Below are 14,241 nucleotides of genomic sequence, written 5' to 3'. Positions count from 1 at the left end.
ACTAATAAGAACCAATATCAATTTCTCAAATACTAGTAATACAAATATATATAAGTTTTACCATGAAAAGTAACATGCAAATATCTGTGATTGAGGAAGATTCCTTATTTTCAGTTGTGAGCTCCGATGATCCTAATATTCAAATGTTCTGCAGGATTTATAACCAGTGGAGTAGGACTTTGAGAAAGTTATGGCTGGTATCTGATAGCTGTAACATTTACAAACACTAAATGAACAAACCCATATATTTTTATGCTTGCCATTCCAGACCCATGAAACTTATCTCAAAGGTTACGAGACAAGGGACTGAAAATGATTCTATTACACAATTGCTGCAGGGAGTTGCTGAGCACGGTAATTAATTGCTGGTGTATTCATTTGCGGCAGGAGGAGCAACAGAAGGAAAATATCTCATTGAATTTGGAATTGTATTTATTCATGTATGCACTGAATGCACAATTATTATCTGACACATTGGAAGCAGACTTGTGCTCCATTAGTTGCTGGAGCTATGTGCTATTATTGGATGATCTGCTACAAAAATGCACAAAACATTTATTTTGAGAGATGCAGTCAGGATTATAATTGATGCCTCACAGACCTCAGCCTGGCATTCTCCATACCCAGCCAGAGAAATAGGAAGCTCAGTTTGGCATCCTCAGCCCCTGAAAATTCTGAGGTGTACCCTGGGGTGATGGGAGCAAAGCTTGGGCTCCCACATCAGCATCTCCAGTGAGGAGCTCAGGGTTTTTATCTGTCTGGAAGGAGACACCGGGGCAAAGCCAGCCTGTGCTCCTTTCCAGTTTCCAGTGCAGTGCTGGCACCAATCCACAGGCAGCTGCTCATCCAGCATTCCTGGCTAGAGGATCATTTCTGCAGCTATATAATATGTCAGCCAAGAAGAAGCAAGAAGAAAAAGAAAAGTAGAGCTATGAAGTAAAACCCAAGAAAATAAAAATTGCAGGCAGCTGTAGTGTGGCAATGGCTGCTGGTGAGGGTAGTAGTTTATTCAGTGATTCTGCTACAGAGTTTCTCATAAAACCTCACAAATCCTATTCCAAGACTTTTCCCCTGAATTGTTCATTATTGTTTGCATGAAGCTTGTGAAACCTGACATGACAGCAGCTCATGTGAAGGTTTATGCTTTGGACAGCTTCTAAAAGAGTAAATGTGGAGTAAATAGTAGCTGTAGGCAGAACTGTGGTGGTGTGCCAGTGTTACCCTCCCAGGAATGAGGGAAATACTCTGTGCTTTGCAGACATTAACCAGTGCTCAGCTGTAATTCCAGCCCCACCAAGCTCAGCCGTGGAGAGTGTTGTGGGAGAGCAGAGGTGGAATGTGCATGATCTGACCACGCTCCAGCTGCTCTATCCAGGAAGATGTGGAGTGTATCCCACCCTGCCACAGAAGGCAGTGGGCACAGGCTCTTCCCATGCCCATCTTTGCATTGTCCCTGAGGGTGATGAAGAGCTCGCTCGTGTCCTTGTGCTGGAAAGAGCAGTGCCCAGCCCTGAGGAGCCTCATGGGTGCCAGCAGTGTGGCTTCTAGAGTGAGGTTGTTTCACACAAAGGAGTAGGAGAATCAGGTTTGGAATGATTATTCCTGAAGATTTTAAAAATAAACCAGCAGCTTCCTCTAGGTCTTCTAAACAAACAGCCTAAATGAATGTGAAGTTAACCTCTCCTTCCTCTCAGTCTGATGAAAGAAACAAATGGAAGCGATGACAGGATTATATTACTCTATTAATATGACAGATTTTAATTTGTGATAAGAAAGGAACCTCATTCACTGCTTTATTACTTTCAGAAATTCTAAAATCAATGCAAGATATGCCATAAACATCATTCTTAGCAAGCACTCATTGAGGTGAACATATAACTCAAAGATAGCTTGAGCTGAATTCTGACCAATTTAGCAAGTAATAAGCAAGGCGATAAGAACATTAAAAAGAAGAGACAGTAACGCAGTTAGGAACAGATGGTAGCCATAAATAATGCTGAAATAATAATAATATTTTAAATTTATATATGATGCCTTTCTGTCTGGAAAATCCCACAATGCTTTACAAAACTGAATTTAAAACACAAATTTAAACAAGAATGCACCATTTCTGGTGTGAAATATGACAGTTGTTTGAGAGCTCAAGCAATGCCAAGTCGTTTGGGACAAGAAGAGAATAAGAATTTTAGTTCATTGATGCTACACTAAAAGCTTGAGTTGAATTTTATTTCTTTCTGCTCTTCTAATCTATTTAATCTATCATCACTGGTAGCATCTGGATATTCTGCTGCAATACATTGCTACTATCCATGAAGAACACTCTCCTTACTGTTAATGATATCAGATGCACTGTTGACTTTATTTATTGAAAACTCTAAATGATCAGCAATTTGGCATTCTCCAATGCCAAAAAAAAAAAAAAAAAATACATTCTCAGCAAAAATATCTCCCAAGGCCAAGCAGCAACAGTAGTTAGCATGTCCTTGTGCAGGGAATATTAACTCCCATGTCAGTCTAAATTCCGAAACCCTTGTCTTCCCTGCAGAACATAATTGCTCCTTCTAAACACTTATGTAGCTCAGCCCAACTTGAGGCTGTCTTCTGATCTCAGATAAACCCAGGCAATCCTTCTGGCTTTAGTGGGATTATGCCAACATGAGTGAAACTAAAATTTACCCCACACTATAGGAGAGCTGATAGGTGCATAAGGCACCGTGTGATGTTTGGAGGCTGCAATGGAAAAGTGCTGGAGGATAAGAAGGAAAAACCATACGCTGTGTACACAGAGCAATGGAAACTATTTAAAGCAGCTCCAGCCTCAAATATTCTGTGTAGTCCCTTCACAAGGAAAAAGATGTTACATGATAGTCTGGATATCTGAGTGATTAGGTTCTGCATTGTAATATAAAACAGAAAATACTGAATGCTTCTGAGTGATGAATGACACAGTCTATTTGCAGGAATGATTAAAAAAAGTCAAGAAGTGATGTTGGTTAAAATTAATTAATCTTTAATACTTTCCCATTCAGGTCTGTAGGAGTGTTGTCCAGTGTTCTCCAATTCCAAGCTCACACTTTCAATAATGGCACCTGCAAGGATTCTACGTCAGATGAGCTTTACATCAAGTTTGTGGTAACCGTCCTGGAAATAGTGGAATTACTGCAGGGTACTGGACACCCTGGAATACTGGAGCATTTCTTGAAAATGGGGTGTTCCCTTGGAAAAACAGAAAATAAAGTTGGTGGCAGTGCTTTATCTAAAATTAACTTTTTAACCCTTCTTGGGAGCTACACTAGCTTGAATTCTTTGAACTGTTGTTCAAAGATGTGTATGTAAGTATACACATACCTATACATGGATGGACTCACTACTGGTATTGGGGACTAGTGCAATATTTAAAAGGTTTCTTAATTTGAACCCTGCCTTTCTGAGACATTGGGCAGTCTCCTGTTCATTTGTTATTTTACAGCACAGTGGATTGGCTTCCTGGTTTTACTTTTACAGTTGCATATCAGCAATACACCTGATAAATTCAGACTTTAGCTGCAAGTTTAAACTAAAATTTATATTTCAAAACCACAGGATTGATGACATTGGAGTTGATACTCTGATTTCCAGGGCTTTGTGTCACCATCTCATAGCCCTGAAGTTGATGCCAGGAGGTTGTTATGGACAAGGGCTGTCCATGTAGGCTCTGGACAGCGAACCTGGTGACCTCAGGCTGCCTCCTGATGGAGACATGTCCATGTGTAAGTGACCCTTACCAACAACTGCACGGAGAGCCTGAGTTTTGAGTGGGCACAGAGGCACAGCACAGCTCCACACCACCACACAGAGACAAGGCAGCTGGCACCTTGCATCCTACTCCCAGATCTGTCAGGCTCAGGAACCCCTCCTGTCCCTCGGGGAGTCAGTTTGGGCTCAGGAATGGGGAAGCTGCTTTGATGTGGGGCGGTGTCTGACAGCTGTGCTGTGCTGCACAGTGCTCCACAGCAGGGCAGGCTGGCCCTGTGTGCCACACTCCTCTGACTACACAGACTCCCTTGGGCATTCTGACTTCTTTGAATTTCTTTTTTCTCTTCTCACCTGAGCTGAGGCAGGAGGAAGAGAAAGATGTGTTTAGTTTATTCTTCCTGCTGTCTTTGCTCTGCCTTTCAGTCCTGTCAGCGTGGAAAAATACTCAAATGCTAAATTTGTATGAAAACATAGACTCCAAAAACTTCCATTTTAAAGTGCATTTTAGTCCAGCTTATAAGAAATGGGTCATTCAGTACCCTGCTTGCTGAGTATTGTGTTGCTTGTGTTTTGTCCACAGCCTTATCTTTCCCACACAGACTTCCAGTTTTTAGGAAACTGGTTTGCAGGTCAGTCTGCAGGTACCTAAATATTTCTGGCTGTTTTAAAACCTCAGTACCAGCTGGAATTAAGAAGAAGGTCTGGACACTAAACCTACACTACTGCTAACTTAATCACTTTATATAAATTCCCTTTGGGTGATCTCTTTTGTCCCTCTTCTGGAGGGTGACATTTCTTCTCCCAATCTGTGGTGAGACCACAGTGAGCTGGCTGACCACAGGAACGGCTGCACCTCTCTCTGCTCGCTGCAGATTAGGAGCATGGGAGACATCTCTGGCTTCTCTTTTTTTTTCTTTTTTTTACCCTCTATGTCTTACTTGCAGAATGACTGAAAAAGGACAGGGCTGAGATATTTCCTGAATGTTGCATTGTGCCTTGCCCTGCATGGTGCGCAGAGGAGGTGGGGAGAGAGGATGAAAAGAGCTGTGGGACAAACTTGGCTCTTGTGCCATGCAACTGCTCAAAAAACAGAGAGTCCACGGAGATCAGGACTTCAAAACACTCATGTTGGAGGAGGCAGGGCTGTCAGCTTTTCCTGCACCAGCCTGTGGAATATTTGCTGCTCCATATGTTTTCTGTTTCTGTCTAGAAAAGTCTTTTTTTGCAATAGGAAAAGCATCCTATAAATATTCTGTATTTATTATTTTACTAGAGTTTATTCTGTATGCTGAACTTAGATCAATAAAATGAGGAGAAGCAGGGAAAATGCCCCAAGATAAAAGAAACTCAGAGTGCTGTGCATTCCAGAATAAACACAGCACTCCTTGACGTGGTACAGGCACTGTTTGTGCCTGGCTTCCCAACAGGGGTTCTTGCACATCCAGTAACTTTGTTTGTATTTTGTAAATTAGCAGATGGCTCTTTGATACAAAGGAGAATGTGTTCCCACATCAGATCGAGTATGTCTCTTCCTCTCTTTCCCCTCCTCTGATATTAAACAAATCATAGAAGACACAAACACAATTGCCAAAAACAAGGCAGAGACAGAGCAGAGAAAAAATATGTGTAAGTTGAGTGTAAAGTTCAATTGACACTGACTGCAGTAAAACAAAGAATATAACTGGTACTCAAATTTCCAACATTTCTGAGCTCCAGGGACCTAGGTACAGCCAGCTCACTTTGTATGACCCTTTTCTCTGGGAAATTACTTAGGAAAGAGTCACTGCTGAAGTGGGGGAATAATTTTGTACCTGCCATGTAACCATTTCATAGACTCACAGAACTGTTTAGTTTGAAAATGACCTTTAAGATGATCAAGTCCCACCTGTAACCCAGCACTGCCAAATCATGTCCCACCACTAAACCATGTCCCCCAGTGCCACATCTACATGTCTCTTAAATACCTCCAGGGATGGTGACTCAGCCACTTCCCTGGGCAGCCTGGTTGTGTGCTTCACAACTCTTCTGGGGAAGAAATTTTCTCCAATATCCAGTCTAAGCCTCCCCTGTTACAACTTGAGGCCATTTCTTCTCCTCTTGTCACCTGTTCCCTGGGAGCAGAGCCTGACCTCCACCTGGCTCCATCCTCCTGTTAGGGAGTTATGGGGAGCAAGAAAATTCCCCTGAGCCTCCTTTTCTCCAGGCTGAACTCGTTTCCCAGCTCCCTCAGCCACTCCTGGTGTTCCAGACCCTTCCCCAGCTCTGCTGGTGTTCTCTGGACCTGCTCCAGCCCCTCAGTGCCAGGGTGGAGCCTGTGTCATACTTGGGGATGCAGGTAAGGCACCGTGACTATTTACCAGAAGCTAGGCTTGGTCTTGGCTGGAACTTTAAGGCAGTAATTTCAGTAATGTAACAGCAATTAAATGAGACACTTAAAAACTACATCTGGCTAAAGCATATTCCACATTGTTCTAAAAACCCCTCTTTTTAATTGCTACTCTGAAATTTATTTGGAAATATTATTGCTGCATTAGTCAGCTCTCTCCTTGTTTGTTTGAACTCTTGTCTGTACAGATAGCACAATGATAAATTATTATGTGTTTCTTTCTGCTTGTGTGTGTAAACTAAATATATAAGAGAAATGACTGTTCTTTAGGGCTGGCCTTCACTTTCTGATCTATTTGTACAAGACCTGGCATTACTGGGTCCTAGTCTATGATTGAACCCTACAAGCACAATGGCACTGCAAATAAATAAATTGCTACCTTGAAGATAAAATTATATTTACTTGCACTTTTCCCTACAGGTCTTTGCACCAGAAGTCTTAAATGAAAAAGTACTTCCTCTGATGTTCCCACATCTTCTGCATCCATCTCTGGCTCCACTGACCTGACTGACAGTGGAGGATTTGTCATTGGCCCTAACAGGAACGAGGGGTCCAATAGCTGTGATGGTTTAGAACAAATGAGTAAAAGGCTTTGCTCTCCTGAAGCTTTGCCTGATATGGAGCTTGTGTCCAAAGGTGGAACAAAGTATGGCTGCTTTTCCCTTGAGCACTGGGTAGCAGTTAAGGGGAAAAATTGCCAAAGTACTTGTGCAGAGACTAAAAGGGTAGGATAAAACCAAGATGGATTTAATGCTCATTAACAACAAGTCTTACTCCAAGTGGAGGAAAAAAAAATAAGAGAAAATTTTGCATTTTATATAGGAAAAATATGTACCATGGAAAATGCATATCCAATTCCAAACATGGGCACAAGCCCAACCCTTATTTTACAATCATTTGAGAGAGTCTTCATTGACTTCCAGGGAACTTGAATGAGATCCAGTTCCAAAGCTGGCTTTCTTAGCTCATGAATACTCCTCTTCAAATTAATGACATTGCTTTAACTGGGAAAGACAGATTTTTGGTAGTACAAGTCTTGCCCTCAGCACTTTATCAAAGATATGATTTGAGAGAGTGCCCTTTGAAGGTAATGCCTGGTATTGACATGCATAAATCTACAGTGATTTGGTCTGTTTTCTAAGGATGGGAGTCTCAGGACAAATACAAGGAGACAGCTGAACTACCTGGAGAAATTTAGGGAGTCACCAATCTATTCTCTAAATGTTCCCACTATATTTCAGAGTGTGAACAGGAGATAAATCATACATTGGATTAGTTTGCTCATTTTGACTGTTTAGTGACTAATTCATCCATGGACACTCCTCCTTCCTGCTTTGTATTTATCACCTGAGCATAATTGTGTAGGTATTTGTAAAGGGTAAATCAGATCTGAGAAATGGGGATGTGTCTCTGCACATTGCAGCTCCATGTCCTGAGCAGTGCTGCAGCTATGGCAGGGCCACAGACATTCCACGGGATTGTTACAAGGTTTTTGTTTGATGAACATCTGAGACCTTTTCACTGAATATAGTGTGTTCTGAGTTAAAACACAAGTCCTGACTGTTCCTTTGACATACAACTGTGAAACTCATTTTCTGCGACACAAAAACATGAATGGTGTAAAATTTGCATTTTTCATGAATATTCATCTAATATTTATAACTATTTTAGTCTTGCTTACATAGTCCCCTTGTTTTCTGGTACCCAAACTGGCTTTTTAGTAATTAATTTGAATTTTGGTACTAACAAGTGGCATCTCCTGGGAAGCCTATTGCAAACATGGCACATTGTTCTAAATTGCATAATAAATAATCGTCTAGAACGGTGACACATCCAGCAAAATGCCTCTACTCCCATTTGACAGGGTGAACGCCTATGTGCTTTTCAAAGCAACTAGTTTAGCACTCTTCATTTACAAAGAGGGAAGGGAGAGGAGAGAGAAATGCTACTCTGAGAACAGCTTGTCTCATGTTGACCTACTTTCTCCACCAATCTGCGTGCAGCCCGAGCTGCTGTTGTGTTGACACTACATATCCAAGCTAAAGCAAAACCAGCAGAATCCCTGGCCTTAGAGATTGGCTCTAGAGAAGACAAAAGGCCTTCTGGGTTTGATATGGCTTTTGGATGTGCAGGCATGGCAGGACTGGGATAAAGAGAGCTGATTTTCAAAACTGACTCCTGTGCCTCCCCTTTGCTGTGAGATCTGAAGTAGATTTTGCTCACCTAACGAGGCCACTCTGTGTCTAATCTCTGACGTACATTAATGTCTAAAGCAGGTGGTGTTGGTCCAGGGAGGGTGTCTTTATCTGCATGGGAGATGTGGTCACAGAACTAATTTTGCCAGTCTTATCAGCATTTTCTCTCCTGCCAGGAAAATCAGAAAATAAAGGAAAAGGGCTGTGCCTATGAGAAAAGCAGGGATGCCCATTTTTCATCCCTTTGACTTACTTTTAGCCCCTAGAGATTATTTGCAGAGGGTGCAAATTAGGGTAACCACAGAACTCCCCTAATCTCATACAGAGGGGAGAAGTTTTTTACTCAGCCTGCAGACCAGGGAAAGCAAACCGTTTTTTTTTGTATCTACATATCTGTGCAAGGGTTAACCTTGTACTGTTTGGAAATTATTGGATCCGGAGATTCAATTCATGGTCCTTGGGTTTTGTTTTTTATTAGCTATCATTAATTTTTGAGAGGACATCATTTTTGATGCACTTCACATCTACAACTCCTGCTGCCTACAGTGGGAGGAGGTGCTGCTACCTCTTGAGAAATGGGAGTAAAAAAACATGTTGTGTCAATCTGCATCAGTTTTATCATTTCAACCAATGTTTTCACAAAAGCTGATCTGTGCTATACAAAGCAAATATTATTATTCCTTTGCCCCCGAGAGCCTCATGTCCTTTAATGGAAATGAATACAGTTTTATTCTTAGCAGCTTCTTGCAGAAACCTCCAGTAATGTGACTTTTCTCAAAAATGTCTTTTTTATGACTAGTTGTAATTTAAAGCAAGAACCTTGTTAATTCTGAGGCAAAAGATGCTAAAACTTTTGTTTCAAAACTATGGCAATTGCTTTACACCATTCTGAAGATTTCTTTTTGCAATCCCTTTTTTTTTTTTTTCCAATTACTTTCTTTTTTTCTTTTTTTGCATCTCCTTTGAGAAGGGTATCTGTGAAAGGATACTGGAAAGGTGTCTTGAAATCCATTTATTTATTTAGGTCCTAAAGAAATTAAGTTGACCTCAGTTTAATAGAGCAAGTAAAATAATGAGACAAATCAGAGCCTTTAAAAATACCTAAATGAGGTCTAGTAGAAACTACTTACTGCTGGGTGAAGTGTTACTGGGACTTTCTTGTACTTTTTCCTGGAACCCTTGGGGGGAATTGCAGCACAGTACAGTAGCACACGAACATGAAGTTCACTAACCTGCCTCGCTCTGTGGCACTCTCATCCCACAGCATCCTGCCTTTTATGAGCTCTTGTGATCTGCTTTTAGAGTGGAGTAAAACAGGCACCATAGGATGGGCTAAGAGTCCTTGGGTAAAGCCAGCCCAGAGCACCAAGTGCAGTTATTACACTGAACTTCTTCCCCACAGAGATTTGGGGATTTTAAAATTCACTTAATGCAGGAACACCCAAGCGGGTGAAAGTTTGACATCTGTCATTCTGCTTAATTTGTGTTTCTGGGGTAGAGGCTCTCCTATTCTCCCTACTAAGATTTCTCTGCTGACATTGCCTATTGCTAAATGTTTCTTGGCTACCCAAATTTGCCAGCTGATAAACCATGTAGGCCACTGGGGCAGGAAGCTTCAGGGGCTGTTTTTACTGGCTGCTCCCTGGTTTTGAGAGGCTGGGGTTTGAGGGTTTGGGTTTGCATGAGTTCTCTTGCGATGCTCAACCTCACTGCCTTGAGAACACCTCATGATCCAAAAGTTCCTACACCTCTGAGCCATGAAATGCAATTGAGAGCTCTTAGGTGGTAAGAACTGCTATTATTGTAGCCCTCAAACACTCAGGTACTTTTTGTTGAACTGTCTGAATGTGTTGTTTGATAATTGTTTGACATAATGCCTGTGTCCTTTGATTTCAATTAGGCAACAACAGCTTTCCCATTGATATCTGCTAGGATTTAGGTAAAGTCAGGGGTAAGACACTGGAAGGAAAGTGATGATGAAATTACAGGTGGATCAGGTAAGTTTTAGACATCAGAGAGAATCACAGCAAAATAGACTGGTTCCCTATACCTGCCATTTCTTTCATCTGTGATATTTAATATTTCTCATTAATTTACATTAATTTTTAAACATGCTATTTGAGGGATTCTTGTAAAGTACAGATAGTGGTGGGAACTGAGAATCATGAGTTCTAGTTCTACCTTTCTTTCATCCTCATTTGGTGATATCTGAGCTTGAGGAGCCAGGACAATGTCCAGGCTCTCCATGGTGGGACAACACCTGGGCATGACTATCTCTCCCTTCCTTATCTTGACATCTATGGAAACCCACAGCTGGAAAAGAGTTTCAGGCTAATCCAGCTAAATCAGCCAGGGCTCTGGTCTGCGTGGTCTGACTGTCAGGACTCTCTTGCTCTACAGGGTGCAGATGCAGCCTGCAAAAAGCTGAGGTAAGGTGCTTAGTCCTCCTGCTTCTGTTTACTGTGCTGTGCCAGCATTCATAACCCTCACTGACTGACACCAGGATTAATTCCTTAACATCTGGAAAGAGATTTGAAAACCAAAAGCAATAATTTTACAATTATGCTTAATCAACACAGTGCATTTAATGTTTATGTTATTATATGAATGTTCATTGACAAATTAAGGACACATTTTAAAACTCCATTAGAAAAGTCAGTAAATACAAAGTCTTTGTTCATCAGTATTTGGTTTATGATCAGTGTTTAGTTTGTGATCCTGTACCAGCAATGTTCTGCCTTGTCTTTTTACGGATGTGGACTGGAGGAACACGATGCTTTAGTGACTTCTCAAGCAACAAAGCTCACAGCCCAGTTCTTTCTCAAATTTTGAGGTTTTATTTGATTGTGGTGGGTTTTCTTCTGCTGAAAGTGCAGTCAATACCATGAAGATAAAGATGTGCATTACATTTTTCAGCAGCAGTATCACTTCCAGCAGGAATAGAACAAACCAACCTTTTTCGCTGTTTACATGAATAGACTTTCAAGTGTATCGTCTAGTTCCCCTGGGAGGTTAATTTTTAAAACTTACATCATTGGAAGACAAAATTGAGTCAGTGAAGTGCCTTTTTAAAGTACTGAATGAACTACATGCTTCCATCCTGCCCAGGTCAGCTGCTGCACATGGATTCTGTGTGACCAGCACCATACTGGTGACCAGTCCTGTTAGAAAGCTGGGCTGCACTGCCTCAATCTGCCCATGGCCTGCTTGTACTGTCACACCTTGGCTCTGGTCTCTTCTGCTCAGAGCTCAGCACCACAAGAGTCCCCCAAGGTCTGGTTTGGGGGTGCAGTACACTATCCATGCTGGGCTGCCCCTCTGCTGTGCTGGAGTTCTCCTGGGTGCTATGGCAGCTGGGGCCAAATGTGCAGGAACAACTAAAACCATACCTGGAAAGTGTGTGCTGCCCCAAAAGTCACTAATTCCTTTAGTCACTCCAGTAAATCTCTTTCACTCCAGTAAATCTCTTCCCACAAGAAGCATGCACCAGGAGTTTCTCCTGCCCAAAAGAGACCTGTGGGAGAACATCAGTGTCAGAAAGGTTAAGTAACTCAGTCCATAATTGCAGAGACATGTCTATAATTTCAAATTCTCTGTGCAGAAAAGGAAGACTTTTCTTTCCATCAGACCATGTGGCAACAGAATCTGGCCATCCTGTGCAAATCTTGTAGATGCAATAGATTCCTCATTTGACACAGATTTTCAAGCCAAGGTGATTAGTAAGTCATAAATATAATGCTAAAGTGATCCTTAAAATAAACAACATTCCTTGATTTTAAAATCCCAGGAGATGAGGCTTAATTTCTCCAACCAATCTGGGAATGTAAAAGATTTTCCTGCAGTGCCTTATTGATATAATTTGACCTTGCTCAGCATTGGAGCTCCCTGATGGAGGTGTGGGGGGAGGAGGGGTGTGTGGACACACATGCAAAGTGCTCTTACTATGCCTGTATTCAAATTCTAATTCCATATTCTTGTAAGAACGATCTCACTGGGAACCAAAAATAGCACAGACAGAAAATATTCTCACAAGGTGATTGTCACACAAATAAGAGGAGTTTCTCTTTAACCCATTCTTTTATCAGCTGAGCTCTCTGCAGGCTCCTCATCTCTGCCGTGCTTTGCTTTAGCCATTGGCCAAGAATCTATTCATGAAAAGCAGCAATTTAATGGTAATAAATATCGCTGTGGTTGACAGCATGCCACTAAGCTGGATTTAATGAAGTGTGCTTACCTTGTTTTAACAATATAAAAGTGTTGTTTCAGCGATGGTAATTTACTGTCTTTGTAGCAGAGTGTGGTTGGAGTTTTGGTGAAACTGTTTTTCTGGGTCTTTTCTAGCTTTGAACATGCCCAGTTACATTTGCTACTGCTCTGTTCCTTTCAAGGAGATAGCACAAAATACATGCCTAACCCAGGTTCTTCCTGCCTGTCACAATTTCCTGTATAGAAAGAGAAGGTGAATTAATGGTGATGTCTTTATTTATTTTTATCACTGCAAGACCCCCAAACCTTAGTTTTGAAGGAGACTGGGCTGTGCTAGGCATTATAAATACACATAATAAAAAAATTGTCCTCTCAGCAAGGCTGTCCTCTACGTACTGGAGGGGGATGACAGAGGATGCTAGTGGAGGGTGCAAGGAAACCACAAAACAGCCTTCAACACACAAAGCAGCTGAGCAGTTGTCTTTATAGGCACCAGGCAAAGTAGAGGCATGAGGAAGAGAAAATCTGAATTCACTTGTTCAAAGCTCCAGTGAGTGTTGTGACCTGGCAACACTTGCACATCTGAGGTTGAATCTGATCAGTGCAAGAAACAGATCCATCAGAGAGGGGGCCCACAGGGTGAAGTGGTGTGTTAGACAGGGGGGAGGTGACAAAGGGGAAAGAGGGGAGTTGACCCAATGAACCCCCATTTTATCCAGGTTGTTTTGGGGGAAATGCACTCTGTGGAGTGTTAACAGTGGTCTTCAAATGAGCTGATCTGTCAAGATGATGTTTTACAGTGGTGTGTTAATTCCTGGACTTCTGTGGTAGACAGTTTCATACAAATAAAAGCCACCATTCTGTTCTTTTATTTGAATTTGTTCATAGATTTTGAAAAAGAGCTGATGGTTGTATATTTACCACACAACAGATGTTCAAAGTTCTCAGGCACATCATCTGTCCAATAGCCCATGGCTTTGTCTATTCCAATTGTTTTTTTCCCATATGTACACATCGGGTCACATTCCAGCTCTGAGACAAAGGGGGGTTGATTTTTTATTCCTCTACAAAATTACTGAGGTCCTTTGGGCTTCTCTCAAGACCTGTCACATCCCAAAGAGACCTGAAAACTTGGCCCATGGCAGTAACCTGTAAGGGAATGGCTGACAGGCTCTCAGTCAGAGGGTCTGGTGATACCTCTGCTATGAAGCTTTTCATTTTGGGTGTGATCCTCAGCTTGCCCATAGTACTTTATTCCAAAAAGGTTGCTATATGTTGGATATTCCAGCAAGGCTGTCTCACGCTGGCTGTGGGAGAACTTGGGAAAAACAGATCCAGGGAGTTGCTGGAGCAGCTAAAGTGGGTAGAGGTTATGGGCAGAGCCTGAGTGCAGGAACAGAGAGGGAATGGATGCTGCCCACAGACAAGAAAAAATGTTTTTACTGTCATAAGCAGCTGAAGAATTTCTGTCCCCTTCTTTTTGGTATTGATAACCTTGGATGTCTCTGAGACAAGGGCTCCAGTGAGCCTCAATGCTGAGGGTGATTTGAGAGACACACTTACCTGAGAAGAAGCTGGTAGACACCTGCCTGGTGACACCTTGGCTCTTCTGAAGCAGGTTGAGCTGCCCTCCTGGGATTTGGAAGCAGGCCTCACACGTTTTCCTTGCAGGCTGAGCTGATGTGCTGCTCAGCTCCCCTTTGTGTCTGTGTGTCCTTG

Source organism: Vidua chalybeata, chromosome 11, assembly GCF_026979565.1.
Source record: "Vidua chalybeata isolate OUT-0048 chromosome 11, bVidCha1 merged haplotype, whole genome shotgun sequence".
Lineage (NCBI taxonomy): Eukaryota > Metazoa > Chordata > Aves > Passeriformes > Viduidae > Vidua > Vidua chalybeata.
Note: the sequence above shows the minus strand (reverse complement) of the source record.